Source organism: Fundulus heteroclitus, chromosome 18 (assembly GCF_011125445.2).
Source record: "Fundulus heteroclitus isolate FHET01 chromosome 18, MU-UCD_Fhet_4.1, whole genome shotgun sequence".
NCBI classification, from domain to species: Eukaryota; Metazoa; Chordata; class Actinopteri; order Cyprinodontiformes; family Fundulidae; genus Fundulus; species Fundulus heteroclitus.
Window position 1 is genome coordinate 8,504,070 of NC_046378.1, and position 13,824 is coordinate 8,517,893.

General features: G+C 39.1%; 1 pseudogene; it reads right to left on the reverse strand.

Moving 5' to 3' along the window:
- Positions 1–3,129: 3,129 nt before the first annotated feature.
- LOC118566756 lies at positions 3,130–10,719 on the reverse strand (annotated as a pseudogene).
- Positions 10,720–13,824: the final 3,105 nt, after the last annotated feature.

The following is a 13,824-nucleotide window of genomic DNA, read 5'->3' on the forward strand; positions in this document are numbered from 1 at the left end:
TGCCTGTATTCTTCATAAAGTGCTTTTCTTACCCATAGGTGCAAATTGAGGTGTAGCCATCCCGCACACTAGACCAGAAGAGATATTAAAAAAATAAAAATAATTGTGAGACTGCAGCATTTAATCCTATCTCATAGCTGCTTTCAGACACCGAGTCAGAGTTTACAAACACACTTACTGAATATATTAGTAAAGATTAAAAGTATATTAGTCTGTGGGAATATACTTATGTTTTCTGAGCAGCTGAAGACCTCATCATGCAAGTTTGAAGTTAGGTCTGAAATTAGGTCTGAACTGGCCTCTAATGTCAAATTCAGAGTTGGACTGGTCTACTTTTATCAACATGAGTTCAGGTTTGAACACCAAGATACTGTAAATTAAGTTACACCTTCTAAATTACTAAAGATTAAAAGACTAATAGTATGTGGGAATATATTAATATTTTCTGGGCTGCTGAGACCTCTTTATAGAGTTGGAAAATTAATTCTGTTGTGCAATTAGGAATGGTTGATTATTGTTGCCACTGTTCATTGTAAGGGCAGGGGAAATTCAGAGAACAACTTCACACACTACTGCATTATTGAGTTCAGCCGCCCACGAGACACGTCACCTCTCTTATTTTGGTACACACACACAACACACTGCGCATTTTCCACAATTTATAGTCTTGCACACAAATGACGTCAGAAAATACATGTTAACACCCCCCCACTTGCTCTTTTCACTGTACACTTCTTATTCACACTTTTTTCATTTTTTCAGTTCCATTTTTCCAGTTGTTCTTCCATTTCAAACCATTGTTTTCCATTTCAAATGTATATGCATACATTTTTCCATATTTTCAACTTTGTGGCAGGTTTGGTAAAAATGTCTGCAACCATTTCTGCTGTTGAGCAGATATGGTTGCAAATATGTTTCTTAAATAGTAAAGTTATATTTTTGTTTTAACCACACTGTTCATAGTGGTCCTTAATATAATGTTGTCGCACCTTCGAGAGAAACTCTTCTCGTTTCTCATCACCCTTGGCTTAATCAATGAAAGCAGTGTGTTCATGTCAAACTCCCCTCGAGTACCAAGGAGCTGCCAGCTAGATCCTTCCGGCGATTAACTCGTAAAGATGGTGACACCCTTGCCACTGCAGTTTTAATTACTCTTGTAATATAAGGCAAAATAAGGAAAATCAAAGCTATGCAAATAATGTGCATCAGCAAGACTTGGAAAATAAATATCAGTGGATGGGTTCTCTGTAATATAACTAATTAATTAGCTTGATTCTGAGTTTTTATGTCGTAAAGTTTACCTTACAGCAATTTTGAGCGAGGAACACAAACAAATATATCTGTCAAAAAAAATATTATATTTTGTGAACTTGTCCTTTTTGTGTTATTCCAATATTTCACTTAGTTTTAGTACCTTAGAATTCTGTAGGTATATGCATAGATTTATTTCATAAAACATGAAATAGTAGCCTACTTTCTGTCACCTAACTGTATTTAACCAAAGGATGTATAAAATTAGCTTGTTAACGCTAAATGTTTAAAAAAATAAAATAAAAATCACTCACTTTGATAGAAAGGTGTGTGGGATATTCCTACGCTCCAGAGGTCCTTGTATACTGCTTTGCCATCATCTTTGTTAACATCAATGAAGGCAGTGAAGGAACTGCTCACTCCTGATTGGACACTGAGCTCCACCACCTTCTTCTTCTTCACTTCTCCATCTTCCTGTTCCACTGTGTGTGGCTTTCAGACTCCAGGAGCGAATCACAGTGCGACGCAGCCAGCCTGTGAACTGTTAATCTGCAGACAGGAAGGAGAGAATCTAAGATGGAGGCATGTGCAAAAATCAAACGATTTTCTTGAAGATACTGTAAAATAAACTCCTCTCATTGTATACTTTTTCCTCATACATTCCTCTGAATTTGGACTATTCCTTGCATGAACCAAGAGCAACAAAAATGGCCTGTAGATAAAAATGTTTGTTAACAAGGACTATTTAAAACAAGAAATTTAACTGATTTTATTAATCAGAATATTATTATTATTCACGAGAATAGCTTTGTGAGTTGGACATCAATCCTTGTTAAAGACAAAGGGCAATCAACAAGTCTAACAAGCCAGTGGTCCAAGGATTTGTTCTCGTAAAGATTAGAGTTCCTGCAGATGTATGTGGAGTTTCTGGCGATTGAGAGGATAGTGTTGCTCAGGAAGTGCAGATAGTTGCCCTGGTGTTTTCTTCACTGATCATCAGGTTTCCATAATCTACCTGCCAGCCCACCAGCACCTGATTTAATTCAATATCAGGCAGTAATCATTCACAGCTCTACCCCACTTAATAGATTAAAACAGTTTCTATTCAGACTCACAACAAGGAGCAAATTCTTTCCAATCACAACTCTTGAAGGAATTCCATATCACATCAAATCTGAGGTCTCCTGCTCGGGGACAGCCTCAAAAAGGACCCTTTCCGGGACACCATACAGTCACTCATTAACAGATCGGGTCTTTTGAAATGCTGTTAGATGCTTAAACACAGACATGTGTCAAAACATTCCTTTCTTGAAACTCAAGTACTCTGAATTTCTGCGGAGAACTAAAACACTGAAGTGCTTAGTCAGGGCCTTGCACCCGATGCTGCTAACCTTTTGGCATCTCCAGAGTAGGAGAAAGTCTGATCCATCACCAAGAGTTGAATTCCACAGCCAAGCCGTTGTTGTGCATCTAGTACTATCATCTAGTTGGTGATTATTGACCCCACACACCAGCTGTCACAAATTTTCTGCCAGTGAAGAGGCATACCATGACTCTTACAGAAGGAATCATCACATCCAGCCACTCTACAAAAGAACCTAAAGCAACTGAATGACTTTCTCCACTGTGTTTTATCTTAAATAAAACGTTCATTATCTCATGTTACACGAGACAAAGACTTTAAATTTGAAGGTTTTGAGGCAACAAGCAAACATTAAAAATACTACATGGTTTTCTGTGTCAATCATATGACCTAAGCCCACATACAGTAGTTCTTGCATTTAAAAAAGATTATCTAAGCTGTTTTACCCAGTGTCACCAGCGGTTTGAGATTGAAGTGCAGCTGGTTCTGAGAGGGATGACCTGCCAGGCTGTACTTCACATCCCGTCACACAGCCATCTGTTGCCGTCTGAACCTGAAAATTAACAATAAAAACAAATTAAATAATGACTGATATATTTTAAATCTCAACAATTAAGATACAATGTTGCTTAAGCAGGAAGATAGTATCAGCATGGCCCCTACCTGTCCAGTGAGGTTGAGCATAAATCAGTGACCTCTGTCCCTGAAACATAGCATAATTGGGGTGGAGACAGAATGGTGGAGGACACTCCCTTTGGTAAATCCCAAGAGACAGAATGTCCCCGCACCACTGGCTGCAAGAGCAAACCTCAGAGACTGCATCACCTGTGGTTTAAACAACAGTTGTGAGATTATTATTTTATTCTAATCACGTTTTAATGTGTTGGTGAAATTTCAGGCATATAGTGTTCTTACTTTTGGTTGCATCCTGTCAGTCCCAGTGATGAACTGAGCGTGACCTCCTCACTCCCTCTTTGGCCATCCCGTTGATGAGAGCAGAGCTGGCTCCTTCTCCAATCCCAAAAGAGAAACACCTACGATACAAGAGTTTGATTTCAAGCTCCCAATAACATCAGAACATGACCCAGACTGGGAACCCGAGTGTTAAAGGTTTCACCTGTGGGTGCCCGCATTCATCTTAACAAGATCAGTAACTTCTTTGGTGTTTCCCACTTCTCCATTCCATCAGTGAAGATAAACAGCTGAGGGAGGAGAAACCACATAAAGTTAGACAATGTCAGATTCAAACAGGAGCTCAATGTCTTCAGGAAAATATCTCAGAGGTTTTAATAACACAAGTGGTGAACAACCACAGGTATGAGCAATAAGCTCTGAAGAAAACAGGTTTGTCTAGGATTTCTTGGATGTGTAGGAGTGGAACAGGTTACTAGGCTACTAGGCTGAACAACCAGATAAGACTGTTACGATTAGGGATGGGAGGCTGAAACGTGGTATCAAAACGGCCCCTGTGCTCAACATACGTTCTCACAGACTGACGAGAGAACTGTCATGTCATTATTGGTCCTCTTCTTAAGCGGTGTTTTTAAGGCTGTACTAAATTTTTTAGGGAGACGCCAACCGAAAACAGCATCGTTTGGCCGATCTTCCTCCACCTTAACAACGCACTCCGAGGGGACTGAAGGGAGGGGGCTAACGATCTGCTCTCACATGTTCGCCTCCCTTACTTTAATCAACTCTGACAGCTGCCAACTATTTAGCAACTTTTCAGACGGCTCTAGTGACTTTTTATTTAAAAAGGTGAAAAGCAACGGATTTAGCATTTTTTTCCCTGTGTGTTTGAGAGATTGGCAACCGGGAAAAGCAACCGATTGCTCTGAGTTTACCGTCTCTTTAGCAAACGATCACCTGTGAGCCCGTCCTGCTTTGACAGCTCTGGCAGGGCGGTGTCAAAGTGTTGGCAAACAGCAAACTCAGCATGAAGTCTTTTTCCCATTGAAAATGAGTCACGCATGAGCAAAGCTTCCAGTAGATTACAAGTACATGTATTATAAATCTTTCATGGGCAACAGTATTTTTTTTTTCTCTGAAACTGCTGCTGCACTTAAATAGATCCCTCCCTGTAACTGATTTACACGCAGCCCGTCATTTATTCAGCTCAATCCGCTGTGGGTGTCACTGCTATTTTTTGGTTAAAATTGATAATATAAAATATGTATAAATGTTGTTTGTATTAGGTAAAAATATTATTTAACACTTGAAATTATCTTATTGAGTTCTTTTTTGGCATATTTAGAGTGTTTTTAATTTTCTCTCTCTTACAACACACACACATACATATACATACATACATACATACATACATACATACATATATTAGGGCTGGGCAATGATTAAAATTTTTAATCGCGATTAATCGCATAATTTGCCCGATTAATCATGATTAATCGCATTGTATGCGCAAACTCCAAGAATTAATTCAAAAGTAGTGTAAAGAGCACTTTTATTTTAATGTTCTGCTGCCATATGAACAAAAGTGTTGTAACATTTGTAGCACTTATTTTATACTGGATATTTTCAACCCATCTATTGAATTTAGTGCACTAGTTGATCTTTTCTTCTTAGAGAACAGCAAGCACTGCAGCCAAAATTAGGGCCTTTTTGACCTGCTGTATATTAGCCAGTCCCTAAGCTCGATATATCATGAAACTGTTGACCTTTTGGGTTTTGTGGTTTTTATTTTATTATTACAATTAAATAATAATAATAATAATAATAATAATAATAATAATAATAATAATAATAATAATAATAATAAATAATAATAAATAATAATAATAATAATAATAATAATAATGTTATGTTCAGTGTTTTTTCGCTAATCCACCTCTTATATATTTCAATCCTTATGTAATTTTGTCTGTGTTGTGTGCACCTGCCTGTTGCTTTAATCCTATAAATTTCCCCGTCATGGGATAAAAAAAAGGATTAGCTAATGTTATCTTATCTTAAATAACACTTTTTAATATATGTACTGGGTTCTTTCAAGGTCTTAATTACATGTTATGTGTGGGCTCCAGTAACATATGATAGATAATATCTACTTTGAAAGTTAACATGAACTGCTGCTGAAGATGACCACTGATCTACCTGGATGTTCCATGGAGGACTGAAACGCCTCAGTCAGTGATGTCTGTGGGTCTGTCGGGGGCAATAACAGAAGTTTCGTCTCCTCTCCTGTTTCTGTGGCTCGACGTTTTCATGTTTTTTCACGTGCTTAGATAAATTTGTTGTGTTTCCACTGAAATGAACCGGCTTTTTACAAAAACATACAGCTCGATTCATTTACGGTATTAAAATAAAGCCAAACGGTGCTACTTCCCCTGTTCATGTTTTTCCGCTGCTGCGGTCTCTCTCAGCTGTTTGTGTGTTAAGTTTGTGTGAGAGCTGAGTGGGCGGGCCAGGCTGAGCCTGCGTGCTGATTGGCTGGCGCCGCTGAGCCATGTACGAGAGGGGAGGGGGAGCACCAGAGTGCTGCCGTGACACTGACTGAAAGCATGTGAGCAACATGCGTTAATGCGCGATAAAATAAATATCGCCGTTAATAGTCTAATGAATTAACGCGAAATTAACGCGTTAACTTGCCCAGCCCTTTATATATATATATATATATATATATATATATATATATATATATATATATATATATATATATATATATATATATATATATATATATATATATATATATATAGGTCAAGAGCAACCACAGCAGTGAAAATATTAGCTTTGAAGAAAACAGGTTTGTTGAGAATTTCTTGGAATGGTGGAGCAATAGGAGGTTTACTATATTGTGCGAAAAACCCAGAATGTTTACATTAGCTTGAAGAGCTTAAACTGACTAATGGCTGGTGTAACAAAGAGTGTTGGTGCAACACCAGTGTGTGTTGAACTTACCTGTCGAGGCTGTTTAGGAATGCAGGGCTGGGCGTAAATGTGTTTGAGAGGCAGAAGAATCTCTGTTCCTCCAAGATCATCCTGCATCTTTTCAACCTTCTTCAGGGCTTCCTCCATGGTCTTCTCACTGTACTCTACACTCGTACTGACATAAAAAAAACATAATGCAAGAAATACAACAATTAAAATCAATATATTAAAAAATATATTTTACCATGTTGAGCCAATAATAACCAAACCCAATAACCCATAAAAAAAAATAACGGTGTAAATATTAGGAAAATTATTTGAGTAAAGAGAATTTTTCCTTTTTTGAGCAGTAATAGCTGAAGAAAGGTTAGACTTCACTCACGGAAAGATGTGTTCAAACTGTGATCCAAAGCTGTAGATGTTGAAGTAGCAGCCCATTGGTAGGCTCTTCAACAGCAGCAGCAGAGTGTCCTAAAGGAGGACAGAGAACGTCAAGAATAGTCAGATTTCTTTTTTTACATTGTAAATCAGGACTCCCAATAGTTTTTATAATTAAGAACATCACAATCTATGATGTTCACAAGAAAATAAGAATAAAAACAAGACAAAATGGAAGATGCCAAACAAAATCTTAAAACAGGAACCCACAATCAAAACATCGGGGGAAAACAAAATAAAATAACATGATTAAATTAGTAGATGTATGCTTTTGACACTGCCCTCCTGTTGTAACATTATGCATTTTTTTAGAAAACAGTGTAGCAAAAGTCTGATTTTGTCCTGACCCAGCTCTGACTAGCTTTTAGATGAAAAACTAATCTGATTCAGCATAAAATGCTAAAAGAAATTCTGCACTAAACAATTGTTATTGTCATAAACTTTTAACAGAAACCAATTTTTTAATAATCTTAACCATCTCTTTAACACTTGGATAAATACCCTTGCACTGCTAATGCGAGTTTCTTGCGGTGTGCTGTCATTCATGGGACAATCCATACTTCCTGATCGATCCAGCAAGAACACAAACTCTCCACAGGAGGCGAGTGAGGACATCACATCTTGGGGGAACTCGGGGTACAGGCTCACCATCACCACTGGATCACCCATCAGAGAGCCTGGAACATGTTGAAGATGGAAAATAGAAAACAAACGTGTATTTTACTGATATATTCTGACATCTACAGATGATCAATATCTTAACTAATCTGTTCTCACCAGGTTTGGCAGAAGCCTGTCCTGCCTCCACCACAGCAGTGGGCTGGTGGGCATCTTTGTAATAAATCAGCAGTTCAACGTCTCTGTCAAACTTGTGTCCTGCAGCCAACTTAACCTACAAATCAAAAACAAAAATAACAGAATGTTATTACTCTTGTTTAAACCAAACACCCAATAGTACCATCAGCTCTCTACCCACCGTGGCCTGAGTTTGATCAGCGTTGAGGTACTGAAGAGGCTCCAGGGAACAGTTGGACTCTACTTTAGATATTGGACGAGGAGAGGACACTCGGGCAGAGAAGGACAGACTGTAGGGCACCAGAGAGGCTGGAACTGAGGTCACCTGGACACTGGGACCTTCACTACCTGGAAATTTAGTAGTGAAGAAATGTTCCAGTTCATAAAAAGAATCTAGATTGGATAAAGATAAACTAAATAAATACAAAAAAGCAGTTTTAAAAGATGATTTCCTTAAGAGAAAAAGTACACATCAAAGCCATGTGTAAAAACCTCTTTAAAAAGCAAATCCCATGTTAAGACACATATTAACTGTGATTTAACTACATTTTTAGTTGGTTGTGCTGAGGTATGGCAGCCTCGCCTCTGTCAGTCTGCCCCAGAGCAGCTGTGGCTACTAACATAGCTCACCACCGTCAGGGTGTGAATGTGTGACTGACTGTAGATTAAAGCACTTTGGGTTTGTCAGACTTGATAAAAGCACAAGCCATATAAAATATATGCGCTATAAAAGCACAAGCCATTTACCATCTTGTGTATTTAAAGTGTTGTAAAACCAAAAGTATTTCTGAAAAGTATTCTATTCTAAAACATCTTTTAGAAACATTGCTGCCTCCTCCTTGGAGCCATCAAGCGAAAAATTTACCATTTCTAACCTACTTTTTAAGAGTGATAAAATGGGTGTGGCTCAGCTCATACCGATGTATAGGCGAGCTTAAGGAGTCAAAGTTCACTGTGATTACAAAAAGAGCCTGGAGGTGTTTTGTTTGCATTTTGATCAAAATGGTGTGAATGAAGTGACAGGCTACCTACAGACATGGACACGCACTGCTGTTGCGATGAAATGTGAGAACTATCTCAAGATAATGTAAAGTTTAGCCCAACAGCCCAAAATCCTTAATGTAAAGCTTCCCTTTAATTGTAACAAGTCCAAAGCTGCACAGTCTGTTAATAAACTGCAACACCCCCTTCTCTTTTCCTACCTTGTGTCGGCTCGGAGCCAACATAAGGTCAGTTTTTTCTAACGGTGTCACAGCTAGTTAGTAGGTTTAGGGGGTAGTTACCTTTTCACATAGAGCAGGTTGTCTCTAGCATTTCTCTGTTTAGCGAAGCTGCTTTTTGCATTTACCCAGCTTTAAAATGACTATTATTATAGTATTAAAATTTGTTTAATGATCTGAAACATGATCAAGTCAGACAAAAAAGCAAAAACAGAAGAAATCGGTAAGGGGCAAATACAGCACGGTATCTCTTGGTTCTCTCACCCTGAGGCTGGTACCGAGGGTTGAGCACAGCAGGCAGACAGAACCTCAGCCCGTCATCAGCCTGTACAGCCAGCTCAGTGACGTACTCCAGCCTGATGGAGGCGCTCTCTCCTGGAGGCAGGCTGCCCACACTCAGAGAGAAGATATCTGGACTCTGATCACTCTCCTCCAACAGGAAGGCCTGCTGACCGGAGCTCAGAGCATCGTCATACTCCTCCCGAGCCTGCAGTCCACATGAAACATGTCAGCAATGTCCACTTTACTGTTTCACCTCCTTCACAGAGAGGACATCTCTGTGTCCTGCTCACCTGCTGTTTCTCCTTCACCTCAGCTACAATGTGTGTCTGTCCAATCTGAGCACTGAAATGACACACAGCAGCATCTCCAGGCAGAGGGAAGACAAAAACAGCCTCTAGTGGTTTGTCCTCCTTGTTCTCGTAGTTCAGAGTGGAGACCACTGTAGCCACATGGTCCTTCACCTCCAGCTGAACTTCAATGCTCTTCAGAGGAACTGAAGCAGGACCAAAAAGACATATATAAACCATGCAAAGATTGTATGTCTTATTACACTAAAAAAAAATTCTTCTGTGCTTTAATATGTTTAAAAAACTCAACAGGTACCTGTAAATACCAAAGCTATAGATAAACCAATAATTAGAAGAAACCAGTCTTCTGGTTTCTTCCAAGGAAGAAAAGACGAAGAAGAAGAGTAAAACTGTTTCACTTGTATAAATAATGATAAACAAATAAATAACACAGCTGAGTACATGCTGTTGGCTTGAGAAGACGAAGGTTAGTTTGCTTTCCCAAACTAAACCAAATTGAATTTGTTTCCTACAATCTAGGTACCTGGTTCCTTCTTGTCAGTAAGCAGACCACAGCAGTTCATCATACCTGTGAGGAAAAAAGGGGTTAGAAAGTTTTTATTAGTAGGCAGCTATGCTGTGTGACTGAAGCCTGTGACAAAGACAGTAAAACACTTTATATTTTGAGCAAACAAGGTATTTGTTTGTGGCATTTTGACAGATTTTTAAAATTGCCAGAAGGCTAGCTACTAATTGTCTAAACAAATAAAAACTATCAGTTGAAAAAAACGGTGAAAACTTGGATCTGTTTAAAGTCCCATGGTGGGGTGTGTCACTGCGTCGGCATGGCTGTATGAAAGGAGGATTTAGGAGGAGCGGCCAATTTAAAAAAAATAAAAATAAAAAATCGGAGCTGGGTTTTTATTCCATGTCCCGTCACGCCCCAGCTGTCTTGCTCTGTTTTGATCCTAGCGCTAGAAAGTGCGTAAGGGCAGCTGCGACAAAGAAACAAAACAAGGAAGCTTTACCGGCGAGGACAGGTCCTTCTTACTGAAATACAAGCTTCGGATGTACTGCGCGTCTCTCCAGAGTGTCTGCTCGGACTGCAACCTGAGATGAACTGCAGAGAACCCAGTCTCTAACGGAACCTTTAGTTTTCGCAGTTTCCGACTGCCGTCAAGCCAGACTCCTCCCTGACTGTCAAGACAGTTTGGTCATGCGACCCACTGAGCTATATAATACACTGGAGTGCTGATTTTGCCGAAAAACTGAAGTCACTGGCCGCCATCTTGCTACTCCCTACTCTCACAGAATCCCATAGGATTTGGTTGCAACAACAAGCAGTTTTCTGGCTCAGTGAAAACGTTTCACAGGTAATTCTACAGTCAGTGGATGTACTAACACTATCAACTACTAGGAAATTAGGTGCTGAAATATTTTACATGTTATTCATAATAAATATATACATATGTATATATAAGTATGTGTATATGTATTTATGTATATATATGTATACACATATGTAAATATATGTTTTTGTATATTGTTATTTATATATTTATAAATGTTAAACATATATATTTAAATGAATAAAATGCAAATATTTCAGCACATGACTTTCTCAGTAGTTGATATTTTTAGAACATAACATAAAAGTATATGGCATTTGACATTTTAAAAGTCTTAAGCCCCCCCTGAACATGATAAAATCCTCGTTATTCGATGCTGTAGCACACATATTCCCTAGTTACTGGGGGGAAATAGGGAGTACCAATATGGCGGCTGGTGGCTTCAAAGCGACTCGTTCAAACAGACGGTGATTAGCACTCCAGTGTATTATATAGCTCAGTGATGCGACCACAATTAATTACGGTAAAAACGTCGTAGAGGACCTTTCACAATAAAAGCAGCATCCATCCATCCATCCATTTTCTGACCTGCTTAATCCCTCATGGGGTCGCAGGGGTTGCTGGTGCCTATCTCCAGCGTTCACTGGGCGAGAGGCGGGGTACACCCTAAACAGGTCATCCTTAAAGTTCTACATTCTAATTTTATTTTTCAGGTCCGCCTGTGAATATGGAGATGTGCGATTATTGTTTTCACTGTTTCATATGGATAGTATGGTCATCATTTGACGATGCCCATTTATTTTTCATTCAGTAAATATAATAGAACAGAGGTAGGCCCCATCTTTAGGGTATCCCTTTGGAAAATATTCATTTTTTTTCCCGCTGAATACTTTTATGATGGCAGCATACACCTCCAGATGTTGCTCACAAACTTCATGAACATCTGACGTGGAATTTTGAAATAAAATAAACCCTTCACAGTCTCTATTTATAATCGCTTTTCCCCAGTTTACTCTCTATTTATATTTCTTTTAAAACAAATAGTCCACATATATAGGCATCGTGGTATTCAGGATACCCCAGGGTGTATAAAATCAAGCACCAGGTATGCAAACCCGCATACCTGGTGCATACCTACCAAGAAGTTTCCACAAACTTCTTCTTATAATACTCAATAAAAGTTTTGAAGACAGAAAAGATAGCAGCCTCCATTGAAACAGCCTTAACAAACGGGTTAGGGTTGCGGTTAGGATTAGAAAAACTACCGAACAAAATATTATCTACACTTCCTGAAAGAATAATAATGAAAATATTATGCATACTTTTCGCTAGAAATGTCATCAAACTGCATATAACTGGAATGTTTTGCTTAAATGTTGCTTGCTATGTACCAGAATCTCTGACCAGCTTGGTGACGTGGGTAGGAAACGTCACTTCCTCCAGTCTTTCTGAGAACGCATTAATTTATTTGTTTAAACTAATAAATTAAAGAACTTATAGCTTCCCTGAGTGAAGATTAAGAAAATAATGCACTTCTTGCTAGAAATGTCATCAAAATGCATAGAAACACAGTTGTTTTGCTTAAATGTTTAATGTAGGCTGGCTTACTGGAATAATCAATGAGAGGACTCTACATGTCAAACAATGACGAGAAAGAGGGAACCTTTGGGTCAACATGTGACTGTGAGGGAACTTGATCAAGCGTCAATATATGACGAGTAGGGAGTGAGAATGTGTTTGTCCAGCAGAGCTCACAAAGTCATTTTATAAGACAGCTGTTTTTAAAAAAAAAAGTAGATTTGTTTGATCACGGGATACACAGGGGCTCTGTGACAAGATAGTTCATGAACAGCAAACACAAGTTTAAGAAACAGTTTGCATTGTTCCTTGTCCATGGTCCAAGATCAGTTTTGTGATAATAAGGTCAAAGGATTAGAAGTCACACGCTTCTTGTCAATACACTGGGTACGGATGCTCCTCTTCTGGTTTAAAATGTGTTCAGGCCTGTTTTTGTCTGTCTTTGTTCGTCTTAGCGTTGATTGTCAGTGTGAATACTGGTAGTGTTGTATTGTGTTTGGCCTAGGTGGTGAGTAGTGTGGAGTTCGGGGTTATACTTTTATAAGCCTAGCTTCTTTTCCATCGCCTTTTCAAATCATGTAAATGCATCAAATAAAACAGACAAGATTAATGACTGTGCTGAATATTTTGTGTTCTTTGACTTTGCGAATCACACTCTCCACATGGACTCACTGTCTTGCAATGGACTGTCTGTCTGATATCTGACCTAGACAGTTGAGCTGTCTACAAAACAACAAAAACAGAAGTGTTAAAATCTGAAATTATATGGAGATGTTTCACAGGCTTTAAGGAGTTTTGGTTTTGATGAGCTCATTCCAATGAATCTAACCTGACAACAGCCAGCTGCATGTCGCTCCGCCTAGCTCCACTCACATACATCTGGGACCTCTCCATAGGAATTGCCTTTTTTGAAGGCTGGGCCTTATCAAAACTCCTTGCATATGATTGGATAAGCCACTTGTCTGTCATCTTTATCGACGTGCTATTTCAACCACTCACACCGAAGCTAACCCGTGACGCTGATGAGACCGACGCAGGAAAAAAAAAACTTTTTTTATTTTATTGACAGTGAGCTGACAGGAAGAGGGGGGAAGACAGGCGGCAAAGCGCCGCAGGTCGGAGTCGATCCCGGGCGGACCGCGTTGAGGACTAATAGGCCTCCTTATATGGTTCGCGCTAACCGCTAACCGCTCTGGGGAGCGTCCGCGTTGCGCGTCCGTGGACGTGCACCGGAAAACAAAACTTGCCAAATCTGGTCGGGAGAAGGGCGAAAACATGGTTTCCACCAACAAAAGCCTTCAGAGCTTTCTCTGATGTTCTTTTAATGAAACAATATCAGATAGATTGGACAACACGGAAGAAATAGCAGCATCAAT